Source organism: Mastigoproctus giganteus, chromosome 10 (assembly GCF_048544385.1).
Source record: "Mastigoproctus giganteus isolate SK-2022 chromosome 10, ASM4854438v1, whole genome shotgun sequence".
Taxonomy (NCBI): domain Eukaryota; kingdom Metazoa; phylum Arthropoda; class Arachnida; order Uropygi; family Thelyphonidae; genus Mastigoproctus; species Mastigoproctus giganteus.
In genome coordinates this window covers 214,458,757-214,474,004 of record NC_143584.1, presented here as the reverse complement: position 1 = coordinate 214,474,004, position 15,248 = coordinate 214,458,757, and the positions used below count along the sequence as shown (strand labels likewise).

Genomic DNA, 15,248 nt, shown 5'->3' with positions numbered 1-15,248 from the left:
AAATGGAACTTACAGTTCTACTACTCTACATAAAGCAATACAGAATATATGATTTCTCTATCCCTTTCTCTATAAGTTAATTTTCCAACAGGAAAGGATAACATTCTCGACTTTTGATTTTTTTTTCTAGTATTAATATTGAAATTATAACACGTTTTCTTTCTTCTGATTATAAACACAAACTTATCTTTCACAAACGCAAACCTATCTATAACTTTTAATTGGAATTCCTCTTTTAATTTTAATGAGTCTGATTGGACAGGCGTTGAAGCGATCAGCCAAACAAAAAAGTTGCCTATATTTTAAAAACATTACAAAAATTATAGAATATCATGTACCGTTACCACATCACCTAATAATAAGTTTCCTATATCACCTGATACTCAACTAAGGTTATTAACTTAAAAGAAAAGCTTCATAAAAGTTATAAACGCTTAAAAACCGAGAAATATAGGATGACTAAACATTCCGTTATAAACAAAAAATTTCAGCATAAGAGAACAGGTTAAATCATTTATTACCAAATCGAGTTAGAATTATTTCACATTTTTGATTAATAACCTAAGAAAGAACAAATCTTGTATATTCTGAAAGAATATTAATGCATTTAGAGAACCTGCAAATAATTCGATACCAAAATTAAGTTTCAGCCAATATGCTTCAACTTCTCCATAAAAATATTGCATAATATGTGGCACAGTATCATTCCTAATACCTATGGTGTGTATATCAATTCCTTTTTAGAAACATAAATTTGTAAGGATCTTGTCTACTTTTTTTATTTGATTTAATAGTGTAATTATTATCCATTACGAATGTGCCTTGGTCCTGCAATATTTGTTCAATTTTCTTATTACATTCCGATTTAGTTTGAAGAACTATCTATAGTTCTTTTAGGTTGTTTAGTTGTTATAAGGGAATGTTGGAGGTGTTATTATCTTTTTATTTATAATTGCATTTATAGCGTGTATTATTTATATTTTATCAGGATGATTATTTAATTTTACTTGTAGTTCGGCTATACAGTCCTCTATCGGATATTGTTTCTCAGGGCAAAATTAACTGGAACTTTCATTCTAACACTGGTGTATTCGGGCCGGAACGCGCCGGAACAATGTTCCGGTCCTTTTTTCTAAATGTCTTAATAGAAAATCATTAAATCTATACACCTAATATTATGAAACAATGGCATAATCAAAGGGGAAGGAGAAATATCAATTTTACCCATTGCTACTAAAAATATATATTAATAGTAATCTTTAAAATTAATAGATTTCTTTAAATTTTTATTTAAAAACAAAAATATAAATTTCGCAATGAAACTTGAACGTTTCTTACTCAAGTACAATGTGTTAGATAAAGAGATCCAGCGAATGAGATATACTGTGATGCGTGCGAACGCTGCATTTTGATTCGCCATGAGCTGACGCTAGAACTGGTTGTTCTATGAACCGTGAGTCTTAAGTCTGATTCAGTTACTGTACAGTCGATGTAGTAGTAGTAGTAGTGGCATGTGATGCAAGAAAGCAAGTGCATGAGCTTATGCAGCATCAGCCAAAAAAAAAAAAAAAAAAAAAAATCACACCATTCCCTCCAAATGCCTGTCCAGTTCCTCCTTAAATTTATTCAGTCTATCAACTTCCACAACGACAGATGGAAGTTTGTTCCAGCAATTAATCACCCGCTGGCTAAAGGCAAATTTCCGCACATCTATTCTACATCTGTCTTTTCTTAATTTGAATTTATGCCCCCTTAGGTTCATAATCTGAACAAGTGGAAGGATCCCATCAGAATTCAGCGTGCTCAACCCATTCAAGGCCTTATATGATGTGGCGTTATCATATAGTCTTCTGGAGAACGAGCGTTCCGGTACTATTTTTTTTAGCAATACACCTCTACATTCTAATACTGAAAGCTCAGTATTGGTAAACGTTTTGAACTTTTGAACGTTTTGATTTACTACTGATGTAGAGGTGGTAGTTTTTATACATCTATTGGTGAGAGTATTCCATTTTTTTCACTAGAATACATCAAACTTTTCTAGAATACATCTGTCGTTGTGGAAGTTGATAGGTTAAATAAATTTAAGGAGGAACTGGACAAATATTTAGAGGGGATTGTTTTGTAATTTTTTTTTTTTTTTTTTTTTGGCTGATGCTGCATAAGCTCATACACTTGCTTTCTTGCATCACATGCCACTACTACTACTACTTTTAATTCCAGCAAGTAAGGCGCATTATAGCCTAGGTTGCTGTTGAGCGAGTAAACCCAAAATCAAATCAAATCAAATCAAAACCAGCAAGTAAGCAACTCGCTAATTATAAATATTTCTGATATAAATATATTCTAATATGAATATTTATAAATATTTCTAATAATTCTACTGATTCAGCCCACTAGAACTACTGATCCAGCCCATGAGAACTTCTAATTTTTATATATTCTTATATTTTCTTCTTATATATAAGCCAGGGGTGTCAAAATTAGAAGTTCTCATGGGCCCACAGTTCTGGGAGGGGGAAGGGTCTAGTGGATTGAATCAGTAGAATTATTAGAAATATTTATATTTTTAAATATTCATGCTCATAAATGCTATAAATTCGGTGGACAGATCAGGTCACCAGTGAACAGGTCCTTAAGAGGGCAAGGACCACAAGGACACTATTAACTACAATTGCAAAGAGAAAGACTGCCTATCTCGGGCATATTATAAGAGATCCACAACGTGACATGCAGAGACTAATCCTGCAAGGAAAGATTAAAAGCAAAAGAGAAAAAGGAAGACAAAGAAATAAGTGGCTTGATAATATCAAAGAATGGACAGGGGGTCTTACTACACAAGAACAATTTCACAAAGCAAGAGACAGAGTTTGCTGGAAAATGTTGGTCTCCAAAGTTCAAATTGAACACGGAACCTGAAGAAGAAGAAATATTCATATTAGAATATCAGAAATATTTATAATTAGCGAGGTGCCAACAAGATATCTTTTCATCCTCCAACAGTAAATTCCATTTACCCATTGTTTTAAAACTAATTTTAACAGAGAAAACAAATGGAACCTTGACATTTAAATATATTTAGATTAGCGAATATTTAAAAGTTAAAAAGACTGGCAGTAAGGAAGATCATTTACAGTTTAGAAGAGAGAAGGATACTTTGCATAGACGCATTCTTAGATTAACTAGGTTCGCTGCGATGAAGCAAAACAAACACAAGCACACCCAGAAAATAAATTTTATTTAAGGAATGTAAAAAATAGTATTTTAATATCACTTATATTCCACAATTCTATAAATAAAGTTTAACATAATAATAATAAATATGAACAATTATCTTTATGTATATTATATCTACTGTATTTAGTCGTAAAAAAGATAAAATAACGTATAACTACTTCAAGTAGTTACAGAAATTTCTAGCTGCAGTATATGCTTTGAAATAAACTTTGTATTTGTTTAAATGTCCTAGTTTCTTCTTGATAACGTGTAAGTAAACATCAGTGCAAAAAATACGTTTCAAAACATCATGAACATGACCATAATCTATGCGAAAAGATATGACATTTTACCTTCGGGTGTGTACAGATGATCCCAAAGTAAAAATTGAAAACAGATACGGTAATTAACTTTTAGTTAAAGTCCATAAATTTCAAACTACCTATCACAGGAAATATTTTACTAAACAAACTTCAAACATTATTTTAATGAATTGATAGACACTATACTATACATAGTGGCATAGTTTGGGTAAGGCACCACCTGTGGTTTCCCACATCTGCGCCATCAGTAGTAGTAGTAGTGGCATGTGATGCAAGAAAGCAAGTGTATAAGCTTAGGCAGCATCAGCCAAAAAAAAAAAAAAAATCACACCATTCCCTCCAAATGCCTGTCCAGTATCTCCTTAAATTTATTTAACCTATCAACTTCCACAACGACAGATGGAAGTTTGTTCCAGCAATTAACCACCCGCTGGGTAAAGGCAAATTTCCGCACATCTATTCTACATCTGTCTTTTCTTAATTTAAATTTATGCCCCCTTAGGTTCGTAATCTGAACAAGTGGAAGGATCCCATCAGAATTCAGCGTGCTCAACCCATTTAAGGCCTTATACGCCTTGTATACATCACAAATACTCTTGTGATGTATACAGAACCTCTGTAAAAGCAAGAAAAAGTGTTGTGTTGGGTTCTGTTCTGGCTGCTTGGCCGCAGGGCCCTAGTGGAACCACGTTGCCCCGCCACCACCACTGGGAGGTGAGCCAGGCTGCCCACAGTACTCTGGCTGCTCTCCATCAGGGGTAGCCTGAGCTTCCTGACAGAGAATTAAAAAAAAAAAAAAAAGAGAGATGGTGAGGTTAAGTGGGGAAGATAGTACGAGGAGTGGAATCAAAGTGTGAAAAAAGAGGAGGATGAGGAAAGGAGACATCTTCCGGCAGAGCAAAGAGATGGGAGGGGAGAAGTTTGTTTGTTTGTTATTTAGGAGCATTAGCAACTAAGGCCATATTGCTCCGGGGATATGCGGTGGTCATTCCCTGACCTTTCCGCATCCGGTGGTCACGGGCTCGAACCCCGGTCTAATCAAGAAGCGTGTGCTACGCACTGCTGCTCCTGCCCACCTGGCTACGGAGGCGCCCACCCATTGCCAGAAGAAGGAAGACAGTTTGCAGAACAAGGGAGGTCTGCAAAGGAGAGTACCATGTTGGCATACCACATCTGGCAAGCCAGATTTCAGCGGCACCCGACCAACCCAAAGGTATTCAGGTGCAAAAAAGTGCGAAGAGTTAGTATCATCAGTTGGATTGTCCTGGAATTGGTAATGGGTGCCTCAAGTAGGTAGAACGCCTTTCTTTCTTACAGAGCGAGCGAAATAAAAAATTTCCTTAAAATCCATCCACCGGGAAGATTATTACATGCAGACGGACGGCCAAAGGAATAATAACACTATACAATGTAAAGTTACTGGAGAGGCCTTCACACTGCAGTGGACTGGAAATGGCTGCTGCTGATGATGACACTATACTTCGCTACAGCATCATGAGTCAAAATTAGCTTCTATGGGAGAGAGAGGTGAAGTTCGATTGTGTCGCAACTCAAGACAGTATAGTTAAAAGAGCTTTTGTATCTGCTGAAGAAATTTGGAATAGACAATACCACATTCATAAATGCCTGATCAGGTAAATCTTAAATATACTAAATCGTACAAAAAGTTTTGCACACAGCATGAGTAAAAATTACAGAAATGATCAATGCGTAACAAGCTTCTGCGCATTCTTCACGTGGCAACTAGTTCTTCGAATCGCAACGTGTTTCAAAGTTTTCAGTTTGCGTGTTACACAAACACAAAGTTAGTGCGAGTATAAAAAGCGGAAACTGAGCGAAGAAACATAACGAAGACAGAAGAAGAAATGGGAGATGCGTGGTAGGAATATGTATCGAAAACAATTTAGAAAAATATTAGCGCAAAACAGCCAAAATTAAAAGCCAATAAATAATAAATTTAGACTGGAGCTGACTTGAAATAACGCCGAGGGCAAAAAATGTCAAATAAAGAGAATGCGAAATACAAATTGTATATACTAGTGGTTCCCAAAGTGTGGGACGCCACCTGGGGGCGTGTTGTTTATATGCAGACTTTTTTTTCTTTTCTTTTTTAAACAAAATATGGACTTTTTTTAAAAAAAATCCTTTGCTTTGTTGACATACTTTATTTAAATGTATTGGAGTATACATTAATTTATAAAATAATATATATTTATAGCTATATTTTGTATCATATTTGTTTATCTGCACGTGTTCTGGAAAAGTGGTGTGAAATTTATGAAATATTTAAAGGGAAGAAGCAAGGTATAAAAGTTTGGAAACTTCTTGTACACACAGTACATACAAGGGAACGGTAAAATTTTCATAAATAAATAATAATAATAATTTGCACTTTACTCTCTGGAAATCGCTGTTCTCTTAATAGATCAACTGCAACTCAGATCGACTGTTCCCTCAGTGGACAGAACGATAAAAATTCACATAACTTAAGAGGAAATATAATGTGAAAATTATATTTTCCCCTTCACGAACCAAGGAGAAAAAGTGGTGAAGAAACAGCGTTCAACCCTCGTCCCCTTCGTCTACGCTGCTGCTATACATGTAAATTCGAGGGTTGTTGTTGTATTTACTTGTCTGTAAATTGCATGTGTTCTGCGGTAGGTTTTCTATTTGCTGGATGAAAAACCCGAGTTTCCGGGACAAAAACCATGCTACTCTCGCCTGAGACCGACTAGGGACTCGAACTTTGGTCTTTTCCACCCGGTAGACGGCGATTCCAGCAACTGTGCTACCCAAGAGAGCTGGAAATTCGAAGAATTCAAAGAATTTTAATTTTATTTTACAAATATAAAAAATCATCAAAGAAATTCGAAGAACAAAAATTGTCTGTCTACTTACGAGAAATGCAAACCTTTTCCACAAGCATAATAAAATATACTACACATTATTAAACATATCAGAATGGTTTAAGGGCATTACTGAAAAGCAGAGAGGGGGGAAAGATACCCTATTCCCTCTTCATATTCTTCAAGACTTAAAATAGGATATAAGGGGTGGGAGAACGTGTAGTGAGCCAGGCAGGTCATCCACCTTCAGATGAATCGTCGTGTAAAGGAAGTTATTTGGCGAAGTATTGCTTCGCTTGGGCCACAAAAAGGAAGTGTTTTTTTTTTTTTTTTTCTGCTTTTTTTTTTTTTGCGTTTGGTCTCCTGCATCTTCGGGGAGGGTGGAGGAGTGAAAATGCTTGGCTCACAGCCAGGATCTGATACATAGCGATAAAGCAAAGAGAGAGAGGCAAAAAAGAGAGCGACAAAGAAAGGGGAAAAAAATTCAAATAATATAAAAAGAACTGTGCCGGTTTCTGTAAGGAGTAGAAAAAAAAATGAGCATAAAACCGATTACTTTAGTTATTAATTTGTTTTCCCAGGAATCTGATTCATGAAGCTCGAATTTTCTCATGCTTCTGTATATTGCGAAGTTCCAATTTTGATTTGTTTTGTTTTAACAAACAGATTTTGATTTGTTTTAAGAAACAAATCCAAATATGTGGTTCCGGATCAACTGCTGAAAAGGTGATATAGAAATTATGTAAAAAAAAATGTTGCAATATATAACGCTTTGATAACCCTGTTAGGGGTTAACATATTTTGATATTGGACCTTCTAATTCATTGCAAATGTTTTTCTATTCAAATATAAATCACCTTACCAAAAGTATTGGGAAACCCTTCCCGACGGAACAAAGGAAATACAGTATATGCAAATTAGGTACAGGTTTTTAAACAACAATAAAGATTATTTATTTAATTACTTTATTTATTTATATAAATGACTAAATAAAAACTTTTTTAATGTAGTGTTATCCAACTTTGGTCTTGAGTACAGCAAATAGCCAATGCAGCAAACTTTCCACTGGTTTTTGGCAAGTTTCAATGAAAATGTTTCGTATTCCTTGCCGGAAAAGAAATCTTTTTAACGCACTTGAAAAGGCCTCTCCAATTCATCGTGCAGATGCTTGTTCTTGGAAAGTTTTGGTGCATCTCCAACTTAGGCTGTGGCGCTCCAGCTCCAGGTACAATATAATGATAATAATTCGCCAAAAATAATTTCAAAAATATTCTTTTATATTTTTTAAAAAGTTGAGGCACAAACTGAACGTTTTATTGTAAAGATGACCCGAAATATTTTTACTGGCGCGCATCACCTGCACAAAATGTTTTATCGATACTGCGTACCAGCTTACTTCATAACTGGATATACAAGAGTGGACAAAATATTGGAATGACCTGTGATTAGAGTTACAGGTACGCATTAATTTAATGTGGGCCACCCTTTGCTTTTAAAAAAAAACTTGTTTTCCACGTGGAATACATTCAAAAAGTTCTTGAACTGTCTCAAGAGGATTATTAGATCATTGTTCATGGAGGAACATTTCAAGCTCCTTCAGTGTTGAAGGTGGAAGAAATCTGCTTCTCACTCTCCTCGTCAAATATGCCCACAGTAGCTCAATGACGTTTAAGTCCGGTGATTGTGCAGGCCATGGAAGATGCTTAACTTCAGTTTCATGCTCCTCAAATCAAGTTTGGGCTCATCTGGCTGTGCGTATTGGAGCATTATCATCTTGAAACACGGCATCGTTTGTGGGACACAATGTCTGCACCATGGAATGAACCTGGTCACTCAGAATATTAAGGTGACAGTAATTCACCCATTCAGGAGATGATAAGACTTAAAGAATACCAAGATACTGCTGCCAAAACAATTGCTGTTCCTTCTTCATGTTTGACAGAAGACAGTCAGGATGGTGCACTTCCTATGGCATTCGCTAAACGTAAACGTTCTCTGATGTTGGAAAAAGTGTGAGTGATAATTGGTCTGAAGTTTCCAGTCATCAAGTGTCCAGTTTTAGTGCTCTTTACACTATTGCATCCTTTTTCTATCATTAACATCACTAACGAGTGGCCTCGCAATAGCGGCTCTCCCATAAATTTCAGCTTTATGAAGTTCTCACCGAACTGCTTTGGTAGAAAATGGATTGCTGAGACTCACATTAAGTTCTGCAGTTATTTTTGAGTCAGTAGTTTTTGTTTTCGTGCTACAATCCTTTTCAGTGTTCGGCAGTGTCTTTCAGTCAGCTTCGATGTTCTGCCACAATTCGTCCTATCAGATTTTGCTTTTCCATACTTGGTGAATGTAGACATCACTTTCGAAACAACTGCTCTGCATACTTTAAATAAATCAGCCGTTTTAAATTTATTTATTTTTGAAAGAAGCCTAATAAATATTACATTACCTTTTCTTCTTTTTTTTTTATCGCACAGTAAACTCTAAAATCCGGCACATTTCACGCAAAAAAAAAAATCAACATTTTACAATCCAGGAGATATTAAGTAAAATAAAATATGACATTTGTCTTCAAGGATCAACTCAAAAAAGAGTTACGTTTCTCTCTGTTTAAGATTCTTGCAGGACTTTCTTGTACCTTAATCTGTTTTTGCGATTAACAGGATTTAAATTACACAGATAATACAAGAGCCTCGCTTCCCATAGCAGAACCAAAATTGCCTTTGCGAAGAGTTTATCTGGTATTGCACTACTTTAAAACAGATGGCAAAAGATTAACTGCCCATTTATTTAAAAGATGTTGTTGCTGTGACAGCCTCTATCAGGCCCAACTGGTCTCTCGTTTGACAGGTGGTCTCTAGTGACAACACGTAGACAAAACAGTTCTAAAGAAGCATGTTCAATGTGAGCTGCTATGCGGTATACGAATTGTTTTCAAAGTTGTATAGCTAAAGCTATCTGTTGAAAGGAATGCAGTCCCGCTACAGGAGCAAGTCTATTCTGCCTTGAAAATTAAGACAATTACATTATCCATGCAGTTAAAATCCTTTCGCAGCAAAAACAGATGACAACAGTCATTATAAATGTTAACAGCTTTAAAGAAGTACAGTTGTTGTGCTTAATATTTATTGAAAGGCGCTCTTATAAAACTGCTCAACCACTAGGTATACCTCTCTAAAATCCGGCGCCTATCAATCCCCGAGGGTGCCGCATTTTACAGATGCAGGAAAGAAAGCACTTATAAAGCATCAACCAAAAAAGGGGAAAAAAAATAATAGAATAAAATCTTCCACATCATCTTTCCCCATCCCTTCTAATAGTTTTTTGCTTGAATTTATTCAGACTTCTCACTTCCACAACACCAGATGGAAGCCTGTTGCAACAATCAACTACCAGCTCGCAGAATGCAAACTTACACACACTTTGTACCTATCTCTCGTTAATCCTTCTTCAATTTGAATTTATAGCACCTCGTGTGAGTAGCGTGTAGTCTGAGCAAGAGAAAGGCATCAGCAATCAGCTTACTCAATCCATTTAAAGCCCTGAACACCTCAATCAGATCCTCTCGCAGGTGCCTAGTCTCCAGATGCTGCAATTTGCAGAAATGAAGTTTTTCTTGGTAAGACCACCTATTTGTTCCTTTCACCAATTTCGTTGCCCGTCTCTGCACCTGTTCCAGCAGCTCTATATCCTTCCTAAAATGAGGCTTCCAGACCTGTGTGCAGTACCCAAGATGGGGTCTGACCATTGCCTTATACGACGGACTAATCACCTCCTTATCCCTGCTGGAAAAATCCCTGTATGTCATTAACAAATCCTCGTGAGCTGTCCTAACTGAACTGCCCAGAGAACTTCATGTTTGACTACAAAATTATTCCAGGTCTTTTTCATTTTCCCCTATCCTGAGTGTGGTACCACCCAGTTGGTATATTATTCTAGGATTACTGCTACCCATATGCAGTACCTTGCATTTGTTAAAGTCCTCTGAGCCCATTGTTTAATTTTTCTGGATTCTATGAATTAGTAAACCCTGATTACTCTGATTAACCATACTACCAATCTTCGTATCATCTACAAACTTAGACACTATTATACACTGAACAAGTACGAAAGAAATAAAAATCTGCAGCTTTCTAGTTGGAATAAAATATTAAAATGAAATTGCATATTCTTAATGCATATTTAAAATTAGAAATCCATAAGCAACAAGCCCTAAGTACAACATAGCGTGATAATCCACAATAGCACAATTTCTGTTTCCAGAAATATCTGCCAGTTAAAATTTTCATAACTGAACAAAATGCACTTATACTTTATTTTTGTTACTAATAAACACACCGACCCATATTTCATACAGAAAAGTTGAAAAGGCGCCATCTTATGGGGGAAAAAAAATAAAAAGAAAGAAATGTAATACAAGTAAAAATAAAACTAAAAATACCTTCAACCCCATTTCCGTTTTAGACGAGTATTTCGATTGCGAACTAGATTAGGGAGGTTTTTTTAATACATTTTGTTATTTTATAAACTTTAATGGATGAAGAAGAGAAACTGGACAAAATCATTACTTCACATTTGCTCGAAAAATTTTTCAGAAGCAAAATCAATGAATATCTGTAATGGCTTCAATATGCCCTGGATATATGGCGAAGTACGCGCTTTTGGAAAATAACAAGAAAAAGAAAACATTTTTCACTAAAAGACTATATATTACACTGTAAGAAACTACATACTGTGCAAGAAACCATTAAAGATGTTTCAATGAACATAAGTTGATGGAGTAACTCATTCTGGGGAAAAAAAAAAGCATTTGCAATATCATAACACAAATTCAGAATTATTAGTAGTATTTTTTTTTTTTTTTTATGAGTAGAAAAGCCATAAGCACTTGCAGAATTCGGCTGCGAAAGCAAAATCAGATTAGTTTATTGAAAGAGGGTGTTGGGGGGGGGGGGGAGTTTATACCTACCTATTTAAGGTGCCTACAATATAAGTGGGATATTAGAAATTCTAGGTGCAGCGTAAGCCATAACAGGGCGTTTCAATGTTTTTACAATTGTGTATATCAATGAATATTCTAATTGACTGACTAATCTTTGACTGTTCTGCTCTTGAACTACTTGTTCAATTTTGTATTATATCTTCTTTAACTAGTTGTGTTCCCCCACGGTGTAGACGGACACTGAGAAGGCTCTCCAGTTGACCTCCTTCCTGGTGACAAAGTAGCCAGAAACACCTACACAAGACTAATGCTGCACAAACACATTACACATATTTCTGGCCTTTTACATAGTTCTATATTTATCACAGTGTACCAAGGCCGAGTTGAACTGACGTTCTCGTGTCACAAGACTCGCAGTGTGCAGGAATGGTTCGAGTATCACATTCAAGTACAGTACTTCGTGTGCTCCCCTGGCCACCAAATTCCCCTGACATCTAACTTTTGTGGGATGCGATGGAACGCAGCATTCGCCAGTCCAAGCCAGTGCCCAACTCCGAGACGTCCTTCTGTCCAGCTGGTCCAGGATAACGGAGGACACCTTCCACAGACCGTGTTGTTGGTGTCACGCCGGATGCAAGTGGTTATTACGGCGAAAGGCGACCCTATTAAGTAGGTGTTCATAATATTTTGGCTCATGAATGTATAGTCTCCTGTTTCATGAGTAGATGCAAAGGCTTCAGTTTGTAGTTCTGGTATTTGCTGTCTGGATATTGTTAATGGAAATCCTAATTTCCGGTTACGCCATCTGAGGATCCAGTATTCAAGGGAGAGAAATTTTCTATATGTGGTTTATGGGGCTCCTGATCGCTTATGAGGATGGGGTAGATGCATCACTGTACGTGTTTCGTAATGATTACTCTGTTGCGTATTGTTTCCTGGTACAAAAAACCAATTACATTTACATTTCCTCGTACAGAGACAGTCTCATACCAGGAGGCGAGATGGGCAGTGAAACAAAGGTGCTCTCAACCTTTTAACAAAAGAAGTCGAGAGCCCGTGATCTATGAATGAAAAAGACCCGGGGGGGGGGTGTAATTGTGCAGTCAGATATGAAGTTTTCTGAGTAACGCAGACATTTTGCCAGAGCAGCTCATAGAGTCTTCCAATAATATACAGGCATTTTGCAAGTAGGGATAAGAAGGGGATTATCCCCTTTTATAAGACAATGATCAGCCACAACTTGAGTACTGCATACAGGTCTGGAGACCTCATTTTAGGAAGGATGTACAGCTGCTGGAATGAGTACAGAGAAGAGCAACAAGATTAGTGAATGGAACAAAGGGGTTGCTCTTACGAAGAAAGGCTTAAGTTTTGCAAATTACAGTGTCTGGAGCCTAAGCACCTACGAGGTGATTTGATTGAGGTGTTTAAGGTTTTGAATGGTCTCAGCAAGCTCAATACTGATGGGTTTCCTCTTGCTCAGATTACGCAGTTGAGGGGGAATAAATTCAAATTGAGGAAAGACAGTTATAGAATAGATGAGCAGAAATTTGTCTTCTGCCAGCGGGTGGTTGATTGCTGGAACAAACTTCCATCTGTCGTTGTGGAAGTTGATCATAACTTAAATAAATTTAATGAAGAAGTGGACAAACGTTTGGAGCGAATGGATGGGTGAAATGGGAAGTTGTTTTGGGTTATTTATTCTTTTTTTTTTTTTTTTTTGCTGATGCTGTATAAGCTTGTTTTCTTTCATCGTATGCCTCTACTAATGCTAACGCTATGCCACTGCATTTAGCGAGAAAAAAAAAAAAAAAAGAAAGAAAAAAAAATCAGATATTTTTCCAGATTCGCACTTATTTTGTTACATTAAACTTGAAACGAATTTATAAAAATCAGCTACAACTGAGATTAAAGATGAAGTGCCTGAAATTAATTTTCCAATAACAGTGTTCCAATGCTGGATGTAAGTAATACTAATCAACTAACATTGTAAGACTTGATTAATTAAAAGTCCTGAGGGGGAAAAAGAAAGAAAGAAATATTTTAAGATTTATAAACCGTATTCTCCTCGGTGCAGCTGTTTCACGTTCCAGAGACAAGCGCATTGGATTTCACGATAGACCTAAGCCATGTCGCCAAGCAGAGAATGAATTGCGTTGACCTGTAAATTTATACCATGAGAACAGTATAACTGGTTGGATTACTTTTTACATGTCTTTAATTGACTGTAATGATCTCACTTTATACAGTACTTTTATTTCAATACCGTGCTAATAGGACGCTCCACACAATTAAAGCACACAGCTTTTAATGCAGTGTAGAACGCTACCGCAAAGTATGATGGGTCCATTTCTGACAGACAACAGATTTTTTTTTTTAATGAATACTGTACTTAAAGACATAGTTAATTTTAAAAGTGCTTCCTGCTGTTATATTTAAAAAAAAATTTTTTTTAAATAAATAATAAAAAAAAAAAAAAAAAAAAATATATATATATATATATATATATCCAAAATTGTTAGGCGCATTAATAAGCTAAAAGCGCCGATTGCCTTCACTTTGTCAGTCCGTTTGTCCGTCTGCATGTAATAACTTGACTTCCAGTGCATAAATTTTCTTTTTTTTTTTTTGTGTTATAAATCATGAATTTTTACTATTGCTAATGTGCCTGAAATGTAATGCACTGCATATATCAACTAGGGGCTCACATCTGGTGAGTATGGGCTTGGCACACCCAGGGTCCTGAGCTGGATATCATCATTCTTCTCTTTCCTTGGTGATTCCCTTCTTACTCTTGTTTGCTCTCTCTCTCTCTCTCTCTCTCTCTCTCTCTCTCTCTCTCTCTCTCTCTCTCTCAGGGTTACTTAGAAATTTTTTTTTTTTTTTTGGCTGGTGCAGCAAAAGCTTCAGGCTTCCTTGCACCATATGGCTAATAATAATAATAATAATAATAGTTCATGGTGTCTTGTCAATGATATACAGGAACTTTTCTAGCAATGGTCAGGCCACACCTTGAGTACTGTATACAGGTTTGGAGGCCTCATTTTAGGAAGGATGTAGAGCTGCTGGAATGAATACAGAGAAGAGCAACGAGATTGGTGAATGGAACAAAGGGTTTCTCTTACGGAGAAAGGGTTAAGTTCTGCAAATTGCAGTGTCTGGAGACTAAGAACCTGCGAGGTGCTCTGACTGAGATGTATAAGGCCTTGAATGGTTTGAGCAAGTTCAATGCTATGGGATTTTTTCTCTTGTCCAGATTAATCGCCTGAGGGGACATAAATTCAAATTGAAGAAAGGCAATTGTAGAATAGATGTGCGGAAATTTGCCTTCTGCGAGCGGGTGGTTGATTGATCAAACAAACTTCCAACTGTCGTTGTCGAAGTTGAGAGCTTAAATAAATTCAAAGCAGAATTAGACAAACATTTGGAGTTAATGGATGGATGAAATGGGAACTTTTTTTTTTTTTTCTTTTTTTTTTTCGGCTGATGCTGTAAAAAACTTGCTTTCTTGCATCATATGCCTCTACTAATGCTAATTTGTTAATTACCATATTCGGTTGGCTAACTGGTTCTAGTTTCTCAGCGTTATTAAATTTGGTCGCTTCTAGATAGCGCTATGCAATTATGTTTCGTCGACATTTGTTCAGTGGACGACATAAAACAGTTAACTTGGCCATAATAAAAAAATAGCAGAAGTATTGTACCGGGGGCCTTGCTTAACGTCGATTCGCTTAAAACATACAGTAGCAAATCAGAATATAAATGGTTATTGGTCTCAATACGGAATGCATTGTTTCACGCAACACAAATCCAAGCTTCAGCAACATCCCCCCCCAACCTCCACCATGTCATAAATCAATTATATTACAACAGTAGAAACTGTAAACACGACTTTCCAGTATTTCTAAAACAGTTACATTAATT

At 36.4% G+C, this 15,248-nt stretch overlaps 1 protein-coding gene across 5 annotated transcripts in view; it reads right to left on the bottom strand.

Annotated features, from left to right (window-relative positions):
• LOC150079885 (liprin-beta-1-like) overlaps positions 1 to 15,248 on the bottom strand; it is a 179,139-nt gene that overhangs the window by 85,682 nt on the left and 78,209 nt on the right. The gene's annotated exons all lie outside the window — the stretch shown is intronic.